The 21,989-nt window shown below is 39.1% G+C and overlaps 1 protein-coding gene across 44 annotated transcripts in view; it reads left to right on the forward strand.

The window, feature by feature from the left end:
• ZBTB20 (zinc finger and BTB domain containing 20) overlaps positions 1–21,989 on the forward strand; it is a 500,505-nt gene that overhangs the window by 190,316 nt on the left and 288,200 nt on the right. The window contains exon 5 of one of the 44 annotated variants that reach the window (XM_083437076.1): positions 15,217–15,713. The exons of the other annotated variants lie outside the window; for them this stretch is intronic. The gene's annotated coding sequence lies outside the window, so the exon portion shown is untranslated. The remainder of the gene's footprint in view (positions 1–15,216; positions 15,714–21,989) is intronic. 44 annotated transcript variants of the gene reach the window in all.

Consider the following 21,989-nt stretch of genomic DNA (forward strand, 5'->3'; position numbering starts at 1 on the left):
GTTAAAAACTCTGCTAACCCGGAAGTAGTACCTCAAGTTAAGAACTTTACCCCAGGATGAGAACAGAAATCGCACGGCAGCAGCAATTGGTGCCTGAGTGGTACCTCAGGTTAAGAATGGTTTCAGGTTAAGAACAGACCTCCAGAACGAATTAAGTTTGTAACCAGAGGTACCACGTTAAAGCATAAGGGGGGGGGGACTCTGTTCTTATTAATTTAAAATGCTTCTGATGCTAAGAAGTCACACACACAATACTTCAATTTTATACATATCTACTCCAAAGTAAGTCCCATTGGAACACAAAGATTGGTCAACAGGTTCTCGAATTTCCTGTTTGTTATTAGGAAATCACTAACTCTTTATCTGAAGCTCCAGCTGGAAATGTAATGGTCCCACTTATAGAGGAGGGCTAACTACAGCCCTGCGTGCTTCCCAGCCCAGAATCTTCTGCAACTCAGAGGAGTTCCGTAGTAGATACTTAGATGTTTCTCATCAGACAAACCAGTGTGGATAATTAGAAAAATCATAATTCTAAGACATCCATCTTCTTCCTAAATGTAATCTTAGAGTGCCTGATGGAGAAATAAAACATGCATTTGAAATCTGCTTAGGAATGTATTTGAGTAGAAAAAAATAAAGCAAACCCCAGCGTATATTTAACAAGAACCAGGTATTCATGCCCCCTGCTTTCCTTTTTAGAAAACAGAGGCCTTGGAAGTGGCACCTTACACAAAGCACCTTGCACTGCTGGTAAAACATTGTGTTGCATTGACACTTCCTCACCCAGTGATACAGAAAGGAAAGGGAGTGCTTTGCATTACTGTCATTCCTAAAGGGAAGAATGTGAGAGAACTAAGCACTTCAATGTGTAAGTTAGTCTGAGAAGAGACAGCATTTTTCGCTGAAGGAAGCTGTATGAGGTTACCTGAGGACAGTGTCTGCTCTACTGTCTGATTGCTTAAAGTATTTAACTAACTATAGATATATTTTCATGGGGACAGGTCCTGAGCCAACAAAATATTGTCTTTTCCATATAATTCTGTTCTGAGAATCACGTAAAATACCCAGTCAGCAATTTCTTTAGATTTATTAATCCCGTTTACCAATGTTTTATTTCCTTGCCAAACAGAGCAGCACCTTAAGTGGTGTACATCACAGATGTACCTCACAGATAGGGAGTGATTGCAGAACGTTGCTATTTTATGGTAGGATTTTATCACATACCAACCAATTCGGGTTTTGCTATTATAGATGAGTAGGAGGCCTCGTACAACAAAGCCACTTCCCCCAAATATGGGGCTTTTTTGCAATAAGGAAAGTGCTGGAAAAACGCGCTGGAAAGTGTGGGATAACACTTGCTTTCAAGCAACGTCATCTAGTCTCCCTGTAAACAAATCTGAATGAATGTTCATTAAACATCCAATGTTGTTAAATCTCCCTGCAAACAAATCAGGATGAATGCACAAGAAACAGACCATCTGGAAGTGCTCCAAAATAACAGTATAAATCACAGCAGGAAAACAACATTAAACTTGGAAATCTCAATTTAAAACACATGGTATGTTGTGGCTGAATTTATTTATTTCATTTCTATCCCGCTATTTCATAACAGGTAACAAGAAGAACCATTTAAAACTTATATAAAAATAAGTAAATATTAAATAAATAGATAATAATAATAATAATAATATATCAGTGGAAACCACAAAACAGTAGCTATTTAAACCTATGCATATATGAGCAGCAACAGGACAATAAAATGAAAATTAAATAGGTTTCCTGTTTGCAGAAGGACATCTCAGAGGGGACTAGGCAGACCTCTCTTGCAAGAGGATTCCCAAACATAAGTATCACTACTATAACTTCATCTTGTTTCTTAGTTGTTGTATGATTTCATTTTTAGTCCCAATGATTTAATTGTCTATTCTATTGGAATAATTTTTGGGGGGGAGCGGTGCATTGAAATATTAAAGAGTTTCTATCACAATTCATCATTTTTGTAAAATGACTCAAAACTAGATTTTTTAAAATAAATAAATAAATACAAATGCTCTATGTTTGTTACAGTCAAATTGTTGTTCATGAGATATAGATGTTGTCCTAGTTCTCTTCCTGACATTTTCCACACTGCAGCACTTCCGATTGCACTCACATGGCAGATGTACATAATAAGACGGGCAGGGAGAAGAGTTCAGGTTTAGTCTTCTTCCTGACATGTCATAAAAAAGGTGTCTGCACATATAAAACAACTTGTCAAGATGAAGGCTAGCTGAGAAACCTTATCCCCGACATCTAGCTTTCTATGTACAGCTGTGTGTATTTTTTAAGTGTAAGAGTACTCCATTATCTGAGCCCCCATCAGTAGTCGGAATGAAACACTACCCACAGAGGCTTACCCACCCAGTGAGAACTAGAGCTTTAGCTGTGTGCATTTGGCTGTTTTTGATAGCTAATCCTTAAGTGCATCTGCTTGCATCTGCTTTAGAGATGGTTGCTGTATGCTGACCATCCCTGCTAGAGTGTCCTTTTCTAGGTGAATGGTTTTCTAAAACGATTTTCTCTAAGGCAGCCAAACATACTGATTGCTGTTCTGCAAATTATTCTTTACAGTATTCCTTCTTCACAGCCATGGTTCAGTATGCCACAGAAGTGCATTCCTACTGGCAAGTTATAACATTGCTAGTGCAACTCAAGTGCGACAAGACCAGAGCCCCGCATCCTAAGCAGTGTATTGCCACCATGAGTGTGGCTAGTAGGGTTGCAGGGGGGCAGCTGTCCCCCTAAATCAAATAAATAAATAAAAATATGCAACTAACTGACCAATTGCGTCACAGATAACTCTGTTCTGCCCCTCCCCTCCAAAAAAATCCTGGCTACGCCAATGATTGCTGCCAGCTAATATAATTTTGCAATTACTGTACAGTAAATAATTCACAAGTGATAGGAAAGACTGAGGGGAAGGAATGCAGAATCCTACTGCCATTCTGATCTCTAAGTGATTGTCAGGGCTGTGCTAGCTCAGTAGACGATTTGAATGGCAAAATAGCTAATAATCAGAAATGCTGCTAAGATGTGTCCAGTTTTGCTTTTATGGAGCTGACATAGCATATTACAGTGGCAGGAAATTGGTTGCAAAGTCTTGTGGCTCATGGCATTTGCCATCTGCAAATTGATAAGAAAAAATGGAAGAGACAGATAGGATGCTATTCAAGGTACAAATGCATTTTTATCTCCAGTTTGATTCTACTAAGTGTAGGATCACAGACCAATCTAGACTGGCTTTCCCTATCATTATCTAGATGTGTTCTTTCACTGCAGAGATCTAGTTGCTTAGCTACAATTCTGGTAAACTATTTTTATTTTCATTTTAAATTAATATATTACATTCTATGCCACCATGATGCCACCCAAAGTAGTGTACATCCACAATAAAAAGCAACAAAACAAATCACAATAAATCACTTTAAAGCCTAACACCACAGTTTAAAAGAGATATCAAAACAAACACAGCCTCATTAAAACACAGCCATAAAATGTCAACATTAGTCCCAGTAGAAATAAAACCAATGCCAATTTTTATTAGCCAGCATAAAAGATCTTCTGAAAAAACAACAACATGTTGACTAAGTGCCGAAAAGCCAGCAAACATCGTTCTGTTGGCAGCATATTCAGAGGTGTAGGTGTCACCACAGAGAAGGCACAGTTCTTGCCCTTCCAGTTCTCACTTCTGTAAGAGATGGGTCATAAAGCAACGCTTCCTCTGCATATCTGGGGAGCATACTCAACTGCACAACATTATCACCTCCAGCACAGAGCATTGTTAAACATTGTTAATTGCTCATCGTGTCCCCTTGGGTTCCACTGAACAATTAAAAGTCATGCCAAGAATGCTTTTTCTAAACATAGAAATTCAGAAACTGATCAAGAACAGTAGCATCTACCTTCATAGAATTTATTTGGAAAACAGAAGGTTGGCCCATTTTTCCTATAACTGCAAAGAGCTAATTTAGCTGTGTGATGCTTCCTCCACAGATTTTATGCCTTTTTATTGATTCTTATTCTTTTACTCCTATAATGTGATTACCTAAGAGCTGTTTGTACAATTTAAATATTTATTATCGTAAAGGAGTTTGCCTGACTTCACATTTTTAATAACTGATTCTGTATGGATTAAATTAATCATAGCCACGAATTTCTAGTTTAAAAGAGGCATATCATTTTCCAATAATGGTAGTTTAAAATAAAGGATATAAAAATACAGTAATATTTTCACTTTTTTTGACATTTTTGTGAGAGTGCATCATAGAGGGAACACTGCCATATGTTGACTGTACTGGTATTAGTGAATTTTAGTACCATTTAGAACATATACATTCCCCTTCATACTCTCACCTGAATGCAAATGGGACCCAAACAGGACCTGAAAGTATGTTTGGTGATATCAGTTCATGAATAGTAGCAAAATTCTCCTGTGCTAGGTCACACATAGCCTGCAATTTTTGTGTGCTTGGGGTATAATAATGAAAATGTGAGATATCATAACAGGAACCCATTTTAGTTTAGATCTTGAAATGAGAACCCCCCCTTTTTTAAAAAAAAAGGGGGTATTAAGCAGCCAAATGAAATTTAAACCCAATCTTTATTTAATATAAAGCAGCATAAACTAGTACAAACATGGCACTGGAAAATGAAAACCAGGACAAATAAAACAGAACTTATAAAAATAAAATCTTATTTTAAACTCATAATAATAACTACTCTTTAAGAATTGGTGCCTGAGTTTCCTTCCCCTCCCTCTTTCCGTCCTGTCCCTATTTTCTTTTGTGCCATGCCTTTTAAATTATAAGGCTGTGGGCGCAGGGATGGCAACTGATTAAGCCATTCCAAGCCATTTTAGCTGAAGAGCCAGGTACAAATGCCCAAAATAAATAAACAATGCTGAAAGTCGAAGGGAAAGTGTGGGTGCATGGAGGGTAAGTTGCAAGGAAGCACAGTTTGTGACATCAAACAACCAAAACTGATTGCAGGACATGTCTGTAAAGGCATCATCAGCCTTAGCTCCCAGTTGCCCAATTTTGTGCAGCTTGAGCCAACACGAGATAGCCTTAACTCATTGGCTATCAATATTGAATTGGCAGTTTTTAAACTACTGTATAACTCTATAAATCTAGCCTCTTGAAGAAGAGATAAGATACAGTATATGGCAATTAAAATGATCAGGGATGTGAAATATCTTCCTGTGAAGGAATGCTTAAGATTTTTGAATTTTCAGTTTGGAAAAATACAAATGAGGAACATGACAGAGATGCTGTTCTGAAAGGTTTGGAGATATTGCTTAGAGAGAGATCATTTGCTTGCAAGTTACTAGAATTCTGGGTTGTATGAGTAAATAAATGGAAGGTACGAGAAGAAACAAATGGAAGTTGTTCTATCCCCAATTTCCCAAATTAATGTACATAATTCTTAACTATCAGATTAAATAATTTTTGAAGTGCATTAGGCAAATATACAATAGATAGCTCTGTTGGTGGTCTTTGGCCCTGATCTCTTAAATAAGAACCTTCAGTTTCAGAGGCTGGGGACATGGAATGCTAGAGTAGATGGATTGGGGGTGGGTCAAATTCAGCAAAACAGTTTTCTTAGAAGCTCATAGCTTAAGCAAATATGAATAGCTCCTCTTGAATTCTTCTGATTCCTGACAACCGAAAACAGGGGCTGAGCGGGGTGGGGTGGGAGGAAAATGAATTGTTACAAAAAGTGCATTCAGAAGACTGAGTCACAGGCTTTGTACAGGTACAAAGACTTTTGTGAGTGAATAAATGAGTAATTTTTTCTACAGTTTGAGCGCAGAGAATTGTTTACTATAATATTATGCCTTCTGTTACTAAGGGAATTGGAACGTACTTTGGTGTAAATGTTGAAAGATTATTAGGATTCACATTAAGCTCTGGATTTTATCCTTAATGTTAAGCATTAACACAGAATATCTTTTTTTAAAGCCACATATGTACATGCACATGCATTTCTTACAGGTCCATGTCTTTTCTTGCTGCTTGTACCTGTCATCTGTCATCATCTATCAAAAATACAAAATCTAAAATGTACTTGCTCCCAGGCCCACATCTTGTTATGTGTGAATGCAAACTAGTCTCACCTATCATCATTTACTAGAGGTTTTATGTACTTCTGAAGCTGAGACCATCTGTTCACCCACTTCATTTGTTGGTTTATAAAATAAAATGTTGACCATCAGAAAGAACTGAAGGACACTTGGATTTCTTCAGCAGCCAGCTTAGTGAAACTATGAATGCATATTTTGAATCATCCTTGCTTCCAGAGACCCATCAAGATAATAGGTCAGAGGGTTCAAGAAAGCTTATTAAAATTACTGTCTTCCTACTTGGGATGTCAAGGTTTTCAGCACTTCTGTCTGAAATCCCTATATTCCTAGATTATCATTGCCCCTATTGTGGCGATCACACAGGGTCCCTGGACGTTTCACCGTCTGTTGATCCCTGTGCCACCACTTTATTTCTCGCTGCCATCACCCAGGCCCTACCTGGTACAATACTGAGTCCAGTCAGGCTTAAATTAGAACATAAACTTCTGTTTATTTATTGCAGTTTAACAAGTGTGTGGTTTCATAAACTGTATCGGTCAATTACGATCATGGGGTGCTTATCCAGACCTATAACTCTCACTCACTAAGCCACCTCTCAGATATTTACTTGTCTTCCTAGCTTCTAACTGTTCCTGACTCAGCTTATTTCACTACACTAACTCAACCTACCCACAGACTCTATCCCAATTCACTCCCACTCCAACCAACCACCCAACTCCCAACAAATTCTCCCCCTTCGCCCCTCCCAGAGCTGGTTTTATAGTCCCTCTGACTCCACCCCCCTGGGTTCTGATTGGGTAACCTGTTTAACTATTTCACCTCCAGCACTCTCATATGTTAACGTTACACCTATCCCTGACAAATAGACATGGGAAACTGGTTTGGTTTAAATAAGAACCAAAGCTTTTTTTAAGGAAATGCATTGTCAAACATAAATGAGCATATGGTGGCTGAAAAGACATCATATTGGAGAGCATGTTGCTCTACAGCACCCATCCCAGATGTAGCTAGCTGGCCTGTAAGTTGCCAAAATGGATGGTTTGACCTGATTGGCGACTCCAGTACCCTAAAGGCATTGTAATGCCTCTAGATCTTAAACGGCTGTACCCATGACAGCCAATGCTCCAGGAAGCTGATCAACTTGGAATACTCTGAAGGAGGCCCAATAAAGTAGACGTCACAATTTCAATCCATGTGCAAATCCAGTATGGGAGCATCTTTCCAAGCTTCCTTCTGCATCTTCTCCCAACATAGAGCTCTGGCTGAGTGTAGGAAATGAGTTGAAATAAGTGCTTCTATGGCACCCTTTTGAAACTGTCTTTCTGTTACACTTTTATCATTTATGCTGTTCTTAAAGGTTTGTTTCCAGAATTGGCTCTATTATTAGACAGAGTGAGGCAGCTGCCTCAAGCATCAGGTGGTGGTGATGAGGTGTTGGAGGACAGAGCTATGTGTGTCATGCATAGCTTGCCCTGCATCCTGTAAGCTAGCCTGCTGTGGTGGAGAATGCTGTCCTGTTGCTAAGTTTGAAGTAAGATTCTGTTTGTGGAATTTGGAAGAGGTGCCATCTTGTCTTTCTCCTAAGGCCATAAAATGTCTTGGGCTGGCCCTGTTTGTTTCTGATGTGTCTGCGCTGTATCGGGTTGATGATAATTGACTGCATTAATTCACGGAAGACATCACTGTTATGTGGAAACACTATAACACTGAAGGTTTAGCTACCTAGGCCTGTGTATATAAATATATTCTGTCTCTGTCTCTCTTTAGAGAACTTTCTGATTGCTGTTAAGCAATTTGTATTGAGCTATAGATAGTAAATATTTCCCCCCTGTGCATTTTTAGTAAATTTAAAATCCATCAACACGTGTGTTATTCAGACTTATACAGGGCAAGAAAGAGAGACATATTTTTGCAGTGTTCAAAATAAATAAGTAGCAAGCACATAACCTTAAAAATTAAAAGTTTGTGGGAAACTTACTGTGCCTTGTGGTAAGTGGGACATATTCCATAAAATGGTGATGGCTGGAACTAATATGAAGTACAGTTTGTTCTGTGGCTTTTGGACCATCTGCAAATGACTTGCAAGAGACACAAGGATACCAAACAAAAGCATAATTGTGATATAATGGAAGTATGAATCAGCCATTCGGACACTCCAGCTGGAAAAAACAGGCAAAGTCTGGGAGTACTTCTAGGGTGGCATTATAGTTCATTATTGACTGGAAAGATGTGAATTTCCGACACTAAAACCCAAACTCATGATGCCCGAAACGTCTTTCTGTCTGTGATGGTAATCAAGATAATCTAGGTCTTTTATCAGTGGAATGCTGGTGGATTATTAATTTTTTAAGGACTTATCCATGTGGATTGAGACAAACGTTAAGAAGAGATAGGAGGGATTTCTTCTCCTATCTTTGGTGGTGAAGAGAGAAGTTTGGAAGTTTGGTCGGGATGTGGATAAAGAAGGAAGCTGAAATAAAAATGGGCTATGTTAGGAGAGTGAGGAGCCCTGTCATATTCCTTTTATGCTTTCCACAAAAAGTACAAGCAGTAGCTTTTAATAATTTAATAACTGCAGTATCTTTGGAAATGTATTCTCCTTTTATATGTTACATTCTGAGCATATAGAAGAAATATATGTCAGTCTCCTTTACAATTGAGACTGTGATCCTAAACAGGGCAGATAACCAATAAACATACAAAGGATTTCTTCTTCAGCCGTAGTGAAGACAATGAAACATAGAATACAGTGGTACCTCGGGTTACAGACGCTTCAGGTTACAGACTCTTCAGGTTACAGACTCTGCTAACCCAGAAATAGTACCTCGGGTTAAGAACTTTGCTCCAGGATGAGAACAGAAATCATGTGGTGGCAGCGGGAGGCCCCATTAGCTAAAGTGGTGCTTCAGGTTAAGAAAAGTTTCAGGTTAAGAACGGACCTCCAGAACGAATTAAGTTCTTAACCCGAGGTACCACTGTACTGCTGCAGTTAAAAGTTTTTAATTAAGCAATGGAAGATATAAGACAGTGTTGAGTACAGCAGTGTACTGGTAACATTTATTTTCAGATATTTTAAGGTTGTGAATTTCAAATGCCCATGCACTAGGCATGATTTTCTTACAGAGAAGGAATCGGCACCAACTCGATATTTTGTGTTTTCATTATTTTGTTTTATTGTATTTTACTTTTTGCATGATTAGCTTATTCATGCCTATTGTATAACATTGTAGTAACTTTAGAGATAAAGGACACTCTGAAAACACAACAACAATAACAGGAGCAGACTGGGTAACATGCAGAAATTAGTCACGACTTCAGGCTCCCTGGAACCACAAACATAAGTTTAGGATAGCTACTAAACTGAAACAAGAATAAATACTAACAAATGGCAATTTTAAAACAAATAGAATTGTTTCTCAAGAATTGCCCAGGCATTATGAGTGCTTCTACCACTGGCAGGTGGGGGGAATATATTCTTTTCATGTTTCATATTTTAGCTGTAAACATGTGAGGACATGTGTCATTATTATTATTATATCCTGCCTAATGTGCAAACATTATGCAGAGGTCTGCTGAGCTATTCCTCCAGATCTGGCAAGATGACCTGCTGCCTCAGGAGAACTCATGGAACTCAATTTTATGTGAAATTCCATTCACCTCAAATGCTGTAGCATTTTCCCCCAGAGGGAACAAAATGTTACCAACGGCTTCTGAAATGGTCACACTTATAATCAATTCTGTTCCTAATTTTTGATTTAATAAATTCAAATTGTCATATTGTGTAACATTTATTATATATTTTTTATCCTACCCTTCCTCCAATGAGCTCAGGGTGGTATACAAAAATTCTGTGAGAGGTTAAACTGAGAGGTAGTCGCTGGCCCAAGGTTCATGACTTAAATGGGGATTAATGCAACTCATTCAGTTTAATCACATAACACTGATGCATTTGAGCACCTTGCGTTTCTTATGGAAGTCACTTATTCACACAAAATGTGACTGTAGGCCTCTGTTCTATTGTTCAAGCCACATTGAGAATGTGGCGTGTAAAACTGCAGCGTAAGATGGTGGCAAATGGATTTGTTAGAAGCAATGGCTGAGGGGACAAAAGTTGCCATTGCGGCTCAGCTCTTAGGCAAATCTAAACCCCCATTTGACATGTCTGTGAATATTCTGCAGGTTCCTTTATATACTATAGTTCCCAAGTAAAGGCTGCTAAAGCGCTTCTGCATGGTGGGGCTTTATGTGAGACTGTAGAGTTATTTTCAGCACTAGGTGAAGACCTTTTCATTATCAGTCTTTAAGTGTTTTAGCGCTCTTTAAAGTCTTTTGTGTAGATTCTTTTCTGTTGCTGATTTTACTTTGTTTTAGATTTCATGTCTATCTTTTAGTTTTACATCTTGTGGTTTTAATTTCTACTTGTACACCACCCAGAGAGTCTTTGTAAATTAGCTGGTATATAAATAGTGTAAGAAAACCAACAAATGTTTCTAAACTTTTCCCCACATGTCCTGGCCCAGTTGGGAGAGAAGTGGTCACAATGAATATGTAGACTGACACATGTGACCAGTCCAGCACATAGTAATAGATCCCCAAATATTGCAGCTTTGCTAGCAGGAACAGTTCTAAGCAGGATCTAAAGGTCAACTGTAATAGGTGAAGTAGGCATGATTGCCACTAGGCAAGTGGTGACTACCCAGCAGTTAATACCTCACATTTGCTTATTTATTTATAGTCTGCCTTTCTTACATGACAGTATTCAAGATGGGACTATGTGTGGTTCCCAAACAGTATTACCTTTCTAGCCACTGCCCAGGTCCTGCTTAGCTTCAGCAAATTTGGTTTACTGTGTATGTTTGCACCAAAGGCTTTAGCGTTTCAGGCATAACAAAGGTGACCTGAAAAGTTGTGTAAATTCCTCCATTATATCAAAAGCCTCCCATGACCAGAAAGGGACTCCTTTGGAATACAGAATGTCAATGTGGCTCCGAACTGTTTTTAGGATCTTTGCTAGCTAGAAACTCTTTTAAACTGCTAAAATATGTTGTTGTTTTTCCTTAGTCATCCCCCAGCCCAAACTATTTTGAGTTAATTTTTTGTGCATTAAGTAAAAAATACCTTGTTATGGATGGTTCACCAGGAATGTTCTTGTTCTGTAACCTTGAAATAGTGTAAAGGCTAATTGAGTAAGAAGTAGTTTCTTTTTTTTCCTTTTTCTTCACGTATTTCTATCTGTTACTTCTAACTTAAGTGACCATATGTTACAGTACATTAATTAATATCAGTGAGTTATGGACTTCCCCTGCATATGAATACAGGATCTTGCGGATTGAGCAGATGAGACCAATAGTTGGTCTAACGGTCAAGAAGGTGGTTTCTGCATGTGCTATAGAGGAAAGTGAGGGGCTGATGGGGCTTGCCAACGTGGAGAGGTAGCCTATCTTTCTATCTATCTATCTTTGAGCTTTGTACACCTTCGCAGAGCCCATTTGTACTCTCTCTCTCTTTGCTCCTCCCTTCATGAAAGTTGGGGGGGGGGGCACACACACCAAAAAGTTGCAGTTGACCATAGTTTCCCATTACGTGTGAGTCATAACTAACTGTATTTTAAATGATATGATATATTTATTTTTATGTAAACTGCTTTGAGGTCACTTTGTGATGAAACATGGTAAATAGACACATTACATGCATGCATACATACATATATCCCTGTCGGGGGGGAGTTGGGTAAAAATAAATATTTAATAATAATCATACATATATTCATACATACATAATAAACTGTATTAACAACGTTTAAGCCAGATAATTAAGCTTAAACTTTTAACCAAGCCAGACCTGGAACTGAATTCTGGCTTTCTGGAAGTCGTCAACCATAGTTAACAGGAAAGCTATGGTTGACTCTGCTGTTTCCCTGTTTACCTTTTTGCATGAAGAGAAGAAAAAAGCAGGAACACAGGAGCCATGTGTAGCTTTCAACCATTTAAATAGTTTTTAAAACTATTATTAAGTAATCTATAAATCTTGTTAAATAAATAAACTATCCTGGCTTATTCATTTAATATTCTGATCATGATTACTGTCTGCCAGATTTTGCCTCAGCATAGGTCAGCATTACACTATGCTTATTGTTAGGCAGGCATAACAAAATGGCAGCACTTTCTCCAAAATATCTCTGCCATTAGATGAGATTTTAGGATAAAAAGAGTAAACACATCTTAACATGATAAGAACCCTGTTGTATCTACTGCTTATCTCTGCTTGCTGTTCTGAAGACTGCGATAATCTCAAAGTGAGTGAATGCTCATCTTTCATAGAAGAAATAGATTAAGAGACCTGACAATTTTAGGAAAGTATTCAAACTCAAATGTTATTTCTGTTGTCAGTGTGATTTCTTTTTAAAAGTTGTGACTATCAAACCTTTATAACTGATACAATAAGAATGTCTATAGTTTTATGTCACTTGAAAAAGGGTAAACACTTTAAAAGAAAAACATATTTTATGGAAGTCTCTCTCTAGTTTGGCCAAAGAGCTTCATAGATACCAATACTATCTAGTATTTTGGAAAAGAAAGATTAAAAGATAGCTATGATGATGTCATATCCTAGTCTACCCCGCACCCTTTCAGTTTAAATTCAGGAATTTTCTGAGTCACTAGCAACAATCTAATGTTTGGTCCCAAAAGCAACAAGCTGAATTATTTGGTTTTAGCTGTTAGATACAGTGTTCAAAGTGTAATAAGATCTAGATACAGTATATCTAGCAAAACAGTAACAGTGGGTCTTGGTTTTAAATGTTATTTTACTTTCTGGGGCTTCTCTAATTTGCTGAGAAAATAGCATAGCATAGCACTGTAGAGTTGGAAGGGACCCTGAGGATCATCTAGTCCAACCCCCTGCAATGCAGGAATATGCAGCTGGTCCATACAGGGATCGAACCTGCAACCTTGGTGTTATCAGCACCATGGTCTAACCAACTGAGCTGGTATTACCGTTTTTCCAAAGTTAAGCTTAGTTTATTTGTAGAAAAACCAGTATGTTGCTTTGTTTCGGGGTTTTTTTGGTCATACGACAAATTTAGCAAGGTGTGAATGTCATGTTTTCGCTGTTCTATGTAGTGTGGTTTTGGAGCATTATATTCCCTATATTACACATAGAATTCTGATTTGTTTAAGGAGAACAAAAATAATCTCAAGGGATCAGATATGACATGTGTCACATATGGAGCGTCTCCTTGTGACTTCATTTGCATATCACTTTAAACCAGGTGTGGGGAACTTCTGGCCTCTGGGCCACATTTAGCCTGCTAGACCATTTCCTCAGAATTATGGCTGCTTGCCTTACACCTGACATCATATGTGGCATCAGGTGTGGGGCAGGAAGAGATGTGGGTAGATCTCTGGGGAACCCTGCTTGCAGAAAGCAGGGTTAAACTGATGGGCAGCAAGTTCAACCCAGCTTGATTGGCTACATGACTGAGGAACTCAATCACAGAGCCGATCCTGAAGTAAACAGCTTCCCTATGCATAGATCTGCCACTAAAGTATGCAAATGCCAGCTGACTGTTGGGTGCTTTGAAAGTGCTGTGCAAGGGTCTTTTGACAGGTGACAGGACATGGCACCTATCAGTTACCTGGCGTCATCATGATAGACAGCCGGGTTGCCCCAACCACCTGCCAAAGTTGGGCCATAAGTTTCCCATACCTGCTTTAAACCATAGGTAAACTAAATGATGGTTTAAAGGTGAACATAAACATTTCATTTTCCCTAGAATTCACTGGACATGTTGTGTTGCTTGGGAATGATTGTGTAGGAAACTTTGTGTATATCCCCCCAAATTCTCCACCAGAGAGCAACTTCTGGTGCATTCTGGGGGAAATGAAATGGTTTCAGCTAGAAGTTGCTGCCACCAAAGAAGCTCCCCCCTCCCCCAAGTGGATTATATGAACAAGAACATTTTCATTTGTTCTCTGCACTTGTTTTGGCACAGATCTGGCCCTGTTCTGTTGAAATTTCCATTTGTTTCCATGAGCATATCCATAATTGATATGGTGATTTTGACTGGGAAAATGGTCCACACACTGGAAAATGCTTATTTACCTGTCTCCCTCATTTTGCTGGTCTCATCAAATTGAGAGCCTCGCCTCCCCTCTTCCATTCAGTTGTGATGGGGGATTGGGAGACAACTCCACGTCCTTCCCCGCCCCATCACATCTAGTTTGGTCTTAGGTCTCCTTCAGCTGTGATGGGGAACAAGGAAAATAATTTTTGCTTTTACCAATTGGGAGATTTAAAATGGAGTTTAAGATGAGCTACAAAAAGTATCTGGATTTATAGCAAGTTATTTGAGTTATCTATTGAGCTTTTGAGCAGAATGAGGCACAGACTGATAGAAACTCGTTTCATGCCTGTGAGTTGATGGTGCCTGGGGATCTTTTACAAGCTGGATCTTTAATGCTTCACCGGCATAGCCAAGATGTCATGGATCCTTTATTCCTGCCTCTTGTTTATTTTCCACAGAAAGTCTAATCATAGGATTCAGTATGCTTGGCATTGGTGATATACATTGGAGCTTCATAGCTAGAATTTTATGCTGCTTTGATTATTCCATTCCTGTGCCAAATAGGATGGCATTTGATTTTTTGTAAAATTGCTTTGGACTAAGAATAATTAATTAATAATCTTGGAAGAAGTGAAAAGACGCCATTAGCACACACATCCTTAACAATTTGGTTTCAAAGTAAAGAAAAATAATGATATACATGTTATTAAACTCAGCACATGCGTTATTGATTTTACATGTCGTTTGACAGATCATCTTATAGTTAATGCTAGCAAGCACTATAAGTGTATTTTTAGTTCTTTATTTAAATTGCCACATATGATCTAAACACAAATCCTCAGCTGGTGTCAATCAGCACAACTTCAGCTGAAGTCAATGGAGTGATGCCAGTTTATATAAGCAAAGGATCTGAGCTAAGCTCTTTATTAAGAATTACTAGAACGGACTGTACTCTGTGCTGGGCACTTGTGTGCTGGGAGTTCAAAGTACATAGGAATGCATGAAACATTTTCCTCATTTTCATTTCCAGGCTTCAAGAACACGAAGATATAGCTTGTGAAATCCAAGCTACAAACAGGATGTACATATATTAAAGTTTCAGTTTGTCATTTTAATTTTTTTCTTCTTCTTTTTCCTTTTTTGCTGGGTGGGAATTCTGCTTGAATAAAATCACATTAGTTCCAACAATTTTTTTTTAATTTAAAACAACAACAACTTTAATTCATTAACCTTGTGACCTGGATGCTGTCTTTAACCATTCCCCAGGGAGTGGCTACTCACTCTCATCTCCAGACCTGAACTTATAATCCTCAGGAAAGAGGCACTTTCCTGAGATAACCATGTCTGATGGTGCTACAGGCCCTTCCTTTTGTGTTAAGGGGTCAGAAGCCCTTAAGGCAAGTGGCTGTGGAAACATGCTAGCCCTTTTGGCTCTCTCTCAGCACTGATGGCACTGTGTATGCGACTGCAGCCTAACTTGTTGCTGTTCTACTGAACTGGAGGCAACAGCGAACACCAGGAAAACAGGTGAGTAACGAATTTTAAGTCTGACACAAGTCTCTGAGGAAACTCACTTCCAATAAGTAAAAGATAATGCTGCACTTGTTTGCTTTAAGTAATAATACCAGGGGAAATATTATGTTTATGAGACTTCATAGAACTATAGTTAATAATCTATTAAAGTGATGTGGATTTACATGTGCATTTCTGTAATTAGCTAGGGTTTTTTTTTTTTAAGCAAGTCTATTCTATTAGCTCTGTGATTTAGTTGATTTTTGACTGCTGGCGATGCTGCTGGTGAGACAGAACAACTTTGTTTCTGCCAACTGTAAAATGTTAGTTATAAGGCTCTGGTTCTTTTTTATAAAAGTTTTTTTTTATGTATTTTATAGTTTTGTTCTTTGCTAAACTAGACTTATTTTTGGAGGAAGGTTGGGATAAAAACCAAAATGAAACAATTATCAGAGTTTATTCATTCTTAGTTAAATAAGTTTCAGGCTCAATCCCTGACTCTAGAATTGGTACTTTTTGTGCTTTGACATTCCTATTTAGAACTATAATGAAATATTAACCGAGTATCTGTGTTATATTGCTAGCTAATCCTATGCATGTCTACTCAGAAGTAACTACAGTTGAGTTGAATGGGACTAACTCACAGGTAAATGTGTATATAACTGCAGCCTAAGTATCTTAAAATGTGAGTCCTTTACGTAAAATATCAGTGACTCAACAGAAATTAATAAAGGTTAGGTCTTTAACTGAGATAAATAGCATCTTAACCAGTGCATCTTAGTCACAGCTCCCACAATCTCTTTCTGTTTCAGTTGATATGTTTGGCTTCATTCATCCAAGAGCTAAGAAAGAAAGGCTGACAGCTTTTTCTGACTCTCAGGAAAATACTATGAGTTTTGGTGTAAATGCTTGGAAGCCTTTTTCGTTATTTATTTATTTCTACATTCTTTTCTCTAAAAGGATCTGTGGCATTCATATTAATAGCAAGAACAGTTGTTTTTTAAGTACCATATTTACGCGAATCTAATGCACAATCAAATCTAATGTACACCTCAATTTTCTAAACCTTGACACCAAAAAAGGATTTGCTGGCGCCATCAAATCTAATGTGTCCCCTAATTTTCACAACTTAATTTGGCAAAAAAAAGGTGTACATTCGAGGTGTGCATTAAATATGGTATTCCTGAGAGACATGTTGGACTTACTAGCTATGGAAAGGGAAATGGGGAATGGAGAGCTTCATAAATTTAAGTAGTTAGATTTCATGAAGAACTCCCTATCTACAATTTATATGAGGGGTGGGCAGACTTCAAGCTTGCAGAATCTGTTTTGCTTTCCTCCCTAAAACTTTCAGGTGGTCAAGGAGACAAGTGCAAAATAGGAGCTTAGAAAAGGGGGCATTTATAATTAGGAAAAAGGGGACTTATGAGTGCTTCTCAGCACAATAATTTGTTTTTGTTAACGGAGCTCTCAGTCTTTCACAAAAGGTATGGTGTCTACCCAAGTTTTCTTCATTTCAGCAATCTAATTGGCGTGTGTGTGTGCTATGTATTCTTTGGTTGAGGATCAGCATTGCAAAGTTCAGAGAAGTATAAATTTTGAAAGAGATCTGAAGTTTACTTTGTGCATTGGTTTGGAAAGTGGTTTGGAAAGTTAACATTGAAATGCAAACCATACCAATTTCTCCCCAACCCTAATTGTGACTGAACTTCCTTTTCATAGATGCACACATACAAATACATGCAGTGTGAGCATTAAGAACATAAGAAACATTCCTATACAGAGTCAAACAGCTGGATTATCTGACTGGCTGAGATTCTCCAGAGTTAAAGAACTCAAGAAGAGCATTGCAGAGTCAAACCAAAGGACTGTCTAGTCCAGTGTCGCAGTGGGAAACCAGATGTCTGTGGAAAGCCCCAAAGCACACCTTGAGAATAATACTCCCCTGCTGCTTACCAGCAGTGGGAACTTCCCCCCAATTCAAATTACAGGTGGAAGAACTCCTGTTTGGATCTGGCCAACAGCAGGGAATAATGGATTAAAGCCCCTCCATGCCAAGGCCTCAATTAGGAATGTGGCTGGGGGTGGTGTGGTGGAAATGCTCATTTTCCAAAACCATGTGTGAACCAGAATGCAGCTATTCTTCAAAATTCACACTCATCTAAAGGAAAAAACTTGTATGTACATTTCCAAAATATATGATAAAAAACAAATAAAATAAAAACCTACATACAGCAACAGAGTTTTGTGTTGTGTAAACTCTTATGATGTAAGTAATGGGCTCCGCCTGATAGCCTGCTCCCTAAAATATCACTAGTTTGCTCATTTCTATATATAGGGTGCCTACATTCTGCATGTAGGGACGTGGGTGGCGCTGTGGGTAAAACCTCAGCGCCTAGGACTTGCCGATTGCATGGTTGGCGGTTCAAATCCCCGCGGCGGAGTGCGCTCCCGTCATTCGGTCCCAGCGCCTGCCAACCTAGCAGTTCGAAAGCACCTCCGGGTGCAAGTAGATAAATAGGGACCGCTTACCAGCGGGAAGGTAAACGGCGTTCCGTGTGCTGTGCTGGCTCGCCAGATGCAGCTTGTCGCGCTGGCCACGTGACCCGGAAGTGTCTGCAGTCAGCGCTGGCTTCCGGCCTATAGATGAGTGCACAACCCTAGAGTCTGGCAAGACTGGCCCATACGGGCAGGGGTACCTTTACCTTTACATTCTGCATGGTGACGTGGGTGGTGCTGTGGGTTAAACCACAGAGCCTAGGACTTGCCGATCAGAAGGTCGGCGGTTCGAATCCCTGTGACGGGGTGAGCTCCTGTTGTTTGGTCCCAGTTCCTGCCAACCTAGCAGTTTGAAAGCACGTCAAAGTACAAGTAGATAAATAGGTACCGCTCTGGCGGGAAGGTAAACGGTGTTTCCGTGTGCAGCTCTGGTTCGCCAGAAGCGGCTTAGTCATGCTGGCCATATGACCCGGAAGCTGTACGCTGGCTCCCTCTGCCAATAAAGCGAGATGAGCGCTGCAACCCCAGAGTCGGTCATGACTGGACCTAATGGTCAGGGGTCCCTTTACCTTTACCTCCTGCATGGACTGGTTGCATGGCGTATATTCAACACAAAAAACAGCGACAATTTGTTGTTGACAAAGGACAGCTGGACATATAAAGGGCCCCAGTACCTTCAGTAGCTTAGGGCCTAATCAAACCTAAATCCAGCCCTGTCTGTACTGCTTATATTTAAACATTTGTTGCATTTTATGTGGTTATGTGTCAGCCATTTGAATTGTGTATGGTATGGTGTTGTTAATGGTGCCGTCTGTAGTTAGAATGAACCCATCAGTAAAGCCCTTGAACTGATCTCTGTTTTATCACTGTGCAATCAGAACCTCTCTAAACTAGCTCCAGAATGTTTTCAAAACACGGTGATCTGAAGAGGCAATCTAAGGACAAGCTCAGTATGGCATGTCTACCCATGTCCTTATCCCGATCTCTTGAGGTCCATCATTTTATTTTCATCTTCAAAATTTTCCATATCAACTGTTACTAAAAACTCAGCACATTGAGACACATTGTGCTGATCTTTTTTTTAAAAAAAAAGTTCCAGTAATATTATGCAGCTCTAGTGAGTGAGTGAATGAATGAATGAATGACTGTCACTAACATTTGTATTTATTTTTGAAGATATTGCTCTTTTATAAAAATGCATTAACGTGTTACAGTGTTGACTAGCCTGCAGGTTTTGTGATAATCTCTAAAGTTGGTAGGCAAAAAGGCAAACATTACCAAGATGTGAACTCCACAATCTGTCAGAAAGCCTTGTAAGCAACTCTGAATGTGGAAAGTTTTACAGCTCGGAAAATAATTCCTTAGCTGTATACACACAGAACCATTCATCGCTGCATAGGAGAAACGACGTGCTATTTCTTTTATCAAATGGAAGAAATTTTAAAAGTAGAGATAATTGCTTTCTAGATAATGTGTGTTGCCAATTGAGATAGAATCAGAAATATACCCAGATATCTAAAAGCAAAATATTTGGTCACAGGGACTATGAAAAGCTAGAGAACATCCATCTCTATGGGTTTGCAGTGTAAAAGAATATAATTTGTTTGTTGTCTTCATCTGAGGATCACAGAGCAATTTACAATATAAAAACACAAACATTCATAACATGTATGTACTCTTCATGTGGGCTGTCCTAGTTGCTCATCTGCTAGGTTGGTAAGGTCGGTGGCCACAAGGGAGAGATACTTCTCCACGGTGGGTCCACTGCCGTGGAACTGCCTTCTCCTAGATCTGCACCAAATCTCTATGGTGAAGGATTTGGGGGCAGCTCTGAAGACTCCCCACGCCCTCAGTTGACCTTCCAGGCACGATGCCCATTGGCTGTGATCATCTGTTCTCAATAATGTTGTAAAAAAACAAAAATGTAGTTAAGGGAGTGTTAAGGGAGGTAGCATTTCAGCTGTATTGCTTGACATGTGAAAGTGACTTAAACTGGAGACTTAGAAGAAAGTTGAAAGTGATGTGAGAGATACTGTATTCCCATATGCATTCATTTTGTCTTGGTTGTTGCCGCTGGTTTAAAAAGTTTACAGGTTTTTGAAACAGTTCAAAATTGTATCTACCAGATTTCAATATGGAATAAATCCATACATCACTAAGAGCGACCCTTCTTTCAAACAGCCCTCAATTCTCTGAAAGAAGCTGCATTCTGCCTACACTAGCTATACTGACCCTCCAGAGCTCCCTTCCTCTCCATCTTAAAGAAGGATTTGCTTTAGCCCATAATCTCTACAACTGTATGCTTTGCACTTGTCCAGTGATAATTGTATTAAATTCAGTACGTGGCTCTATTCTATGAGCTCATATAATCATCTTTCAGAGCTATTTTTTCATAGGCAGTGTATCATCAGTTGCACAGTGCAGTGAAAGCTTTGAACCAGAGCAGCTTCTCTTTCCTATCTGAGAAGAAACACTCAGCCCCCGACTCAAAATTGTGCCTTATACAAGCTATTGTCCTGTGAAGTACAACTTCTACTTCAGGGGAGATTATTGGAGGAAGCTAAAGTTGTCTGTTGGGGAACTATAGCCTCCAGGAGCAAGAATTTGATTCTTCTTTGTCAGTTGCACTCTCTAATACCAAACTAGAAGAGAAGGTGGAAAACTAACTGTACAAATGCAAGCAGCTCTTTGAGTGCTTGCAAAATACGGTACTATTCTCTTCTTCTCCCCCAAAATGGACTTGATTTCTGTGGTAAATACATGTGGATCTACCCCCACCAGATGTTTCACATCCACACAATACATTTGGATAATTTCTGTACACAACTATAATTGTGTTTTACCTACTCAGTGAACACAACTATAATTGTGTTTTACCTACTCAGTGAAATAATCATCTGGAAAGGCAATAAATGAGCCATCTTACCACTGTTCCGATGCTTGCCCCTTCCTTTGCCCCAGCACGGCTAATGGTCAGGGATGAGGTTGTAGTCTAACAACACCTGGAGCACCACACATTCCCAACTTTGCTGCAATACCACAAATTACTAATTCTTAGAAATCCAGAACTAACCTAATCATAAAAATCTCTAGAAGCAGGCATTCCCCCCCCCCCCCAGCCAGAATTCGTAGGAACTCAGTTCCGGCACCTTTCAGGTGAGTTCCATTGCCATTGTAAGAGAACAAGGGAGGAAGGAGTTTGTGGTGAGTTCCAGTACCTCTTTTTCTAGAAAAATAGCACTGACTATTTAAGTAAATCCTAAACTGGACAGCATGTTGAATCCACTGATTTGGCCCTTAACTGACTTAATATGGAAGTATCTGAGAAAACTACACGTTTACAACGCCCATATTCACAAGTAAGATTTTGATAACACAGGATAATGTTGGCTCTCTATTTTTGCATTAGCAGACCTTCAAAAGATCACATTTGTGTTTTTTTATCTAGTAAACCGTGTGAAAGACACTGCCACCTATCATTAATAAATAAATAATGAGCTGGGTAGAACTTTGCAAATGCATGTTGATCTGATGCTATTTTTTGCAAGTTAGACAGATGTGCAAAAACCGCCCATCAGCTCTTTGCTCAAGACTAGCTATCAAATCAAAAATCTGTGGACTGGTTCTTCAAATCCCAGCACTAATCGCAATGATAAAGAGCTACCTTTTGATTAATCCTGCCCCGGACTTCAACAGAAAGATACTGCAGTTTAATTACTGAGTGAAATCTACTTTGTCTGATCTGCTAGCCTGCAATGTAATTTTGTAATATAATCAGCATCGCCCTTGTCT

Source organism: Podarcis tiliguerta, assembly GCF_965153285.1.
Source record: "Podarcis tiliguerta genome assembly, chromosome: 4".
NCBI lineage: Eukaryota > Metazoa > Chordata > Lepidosauria > Squamata > Lacertidae > Podarcis > Podarcis tiliguerta.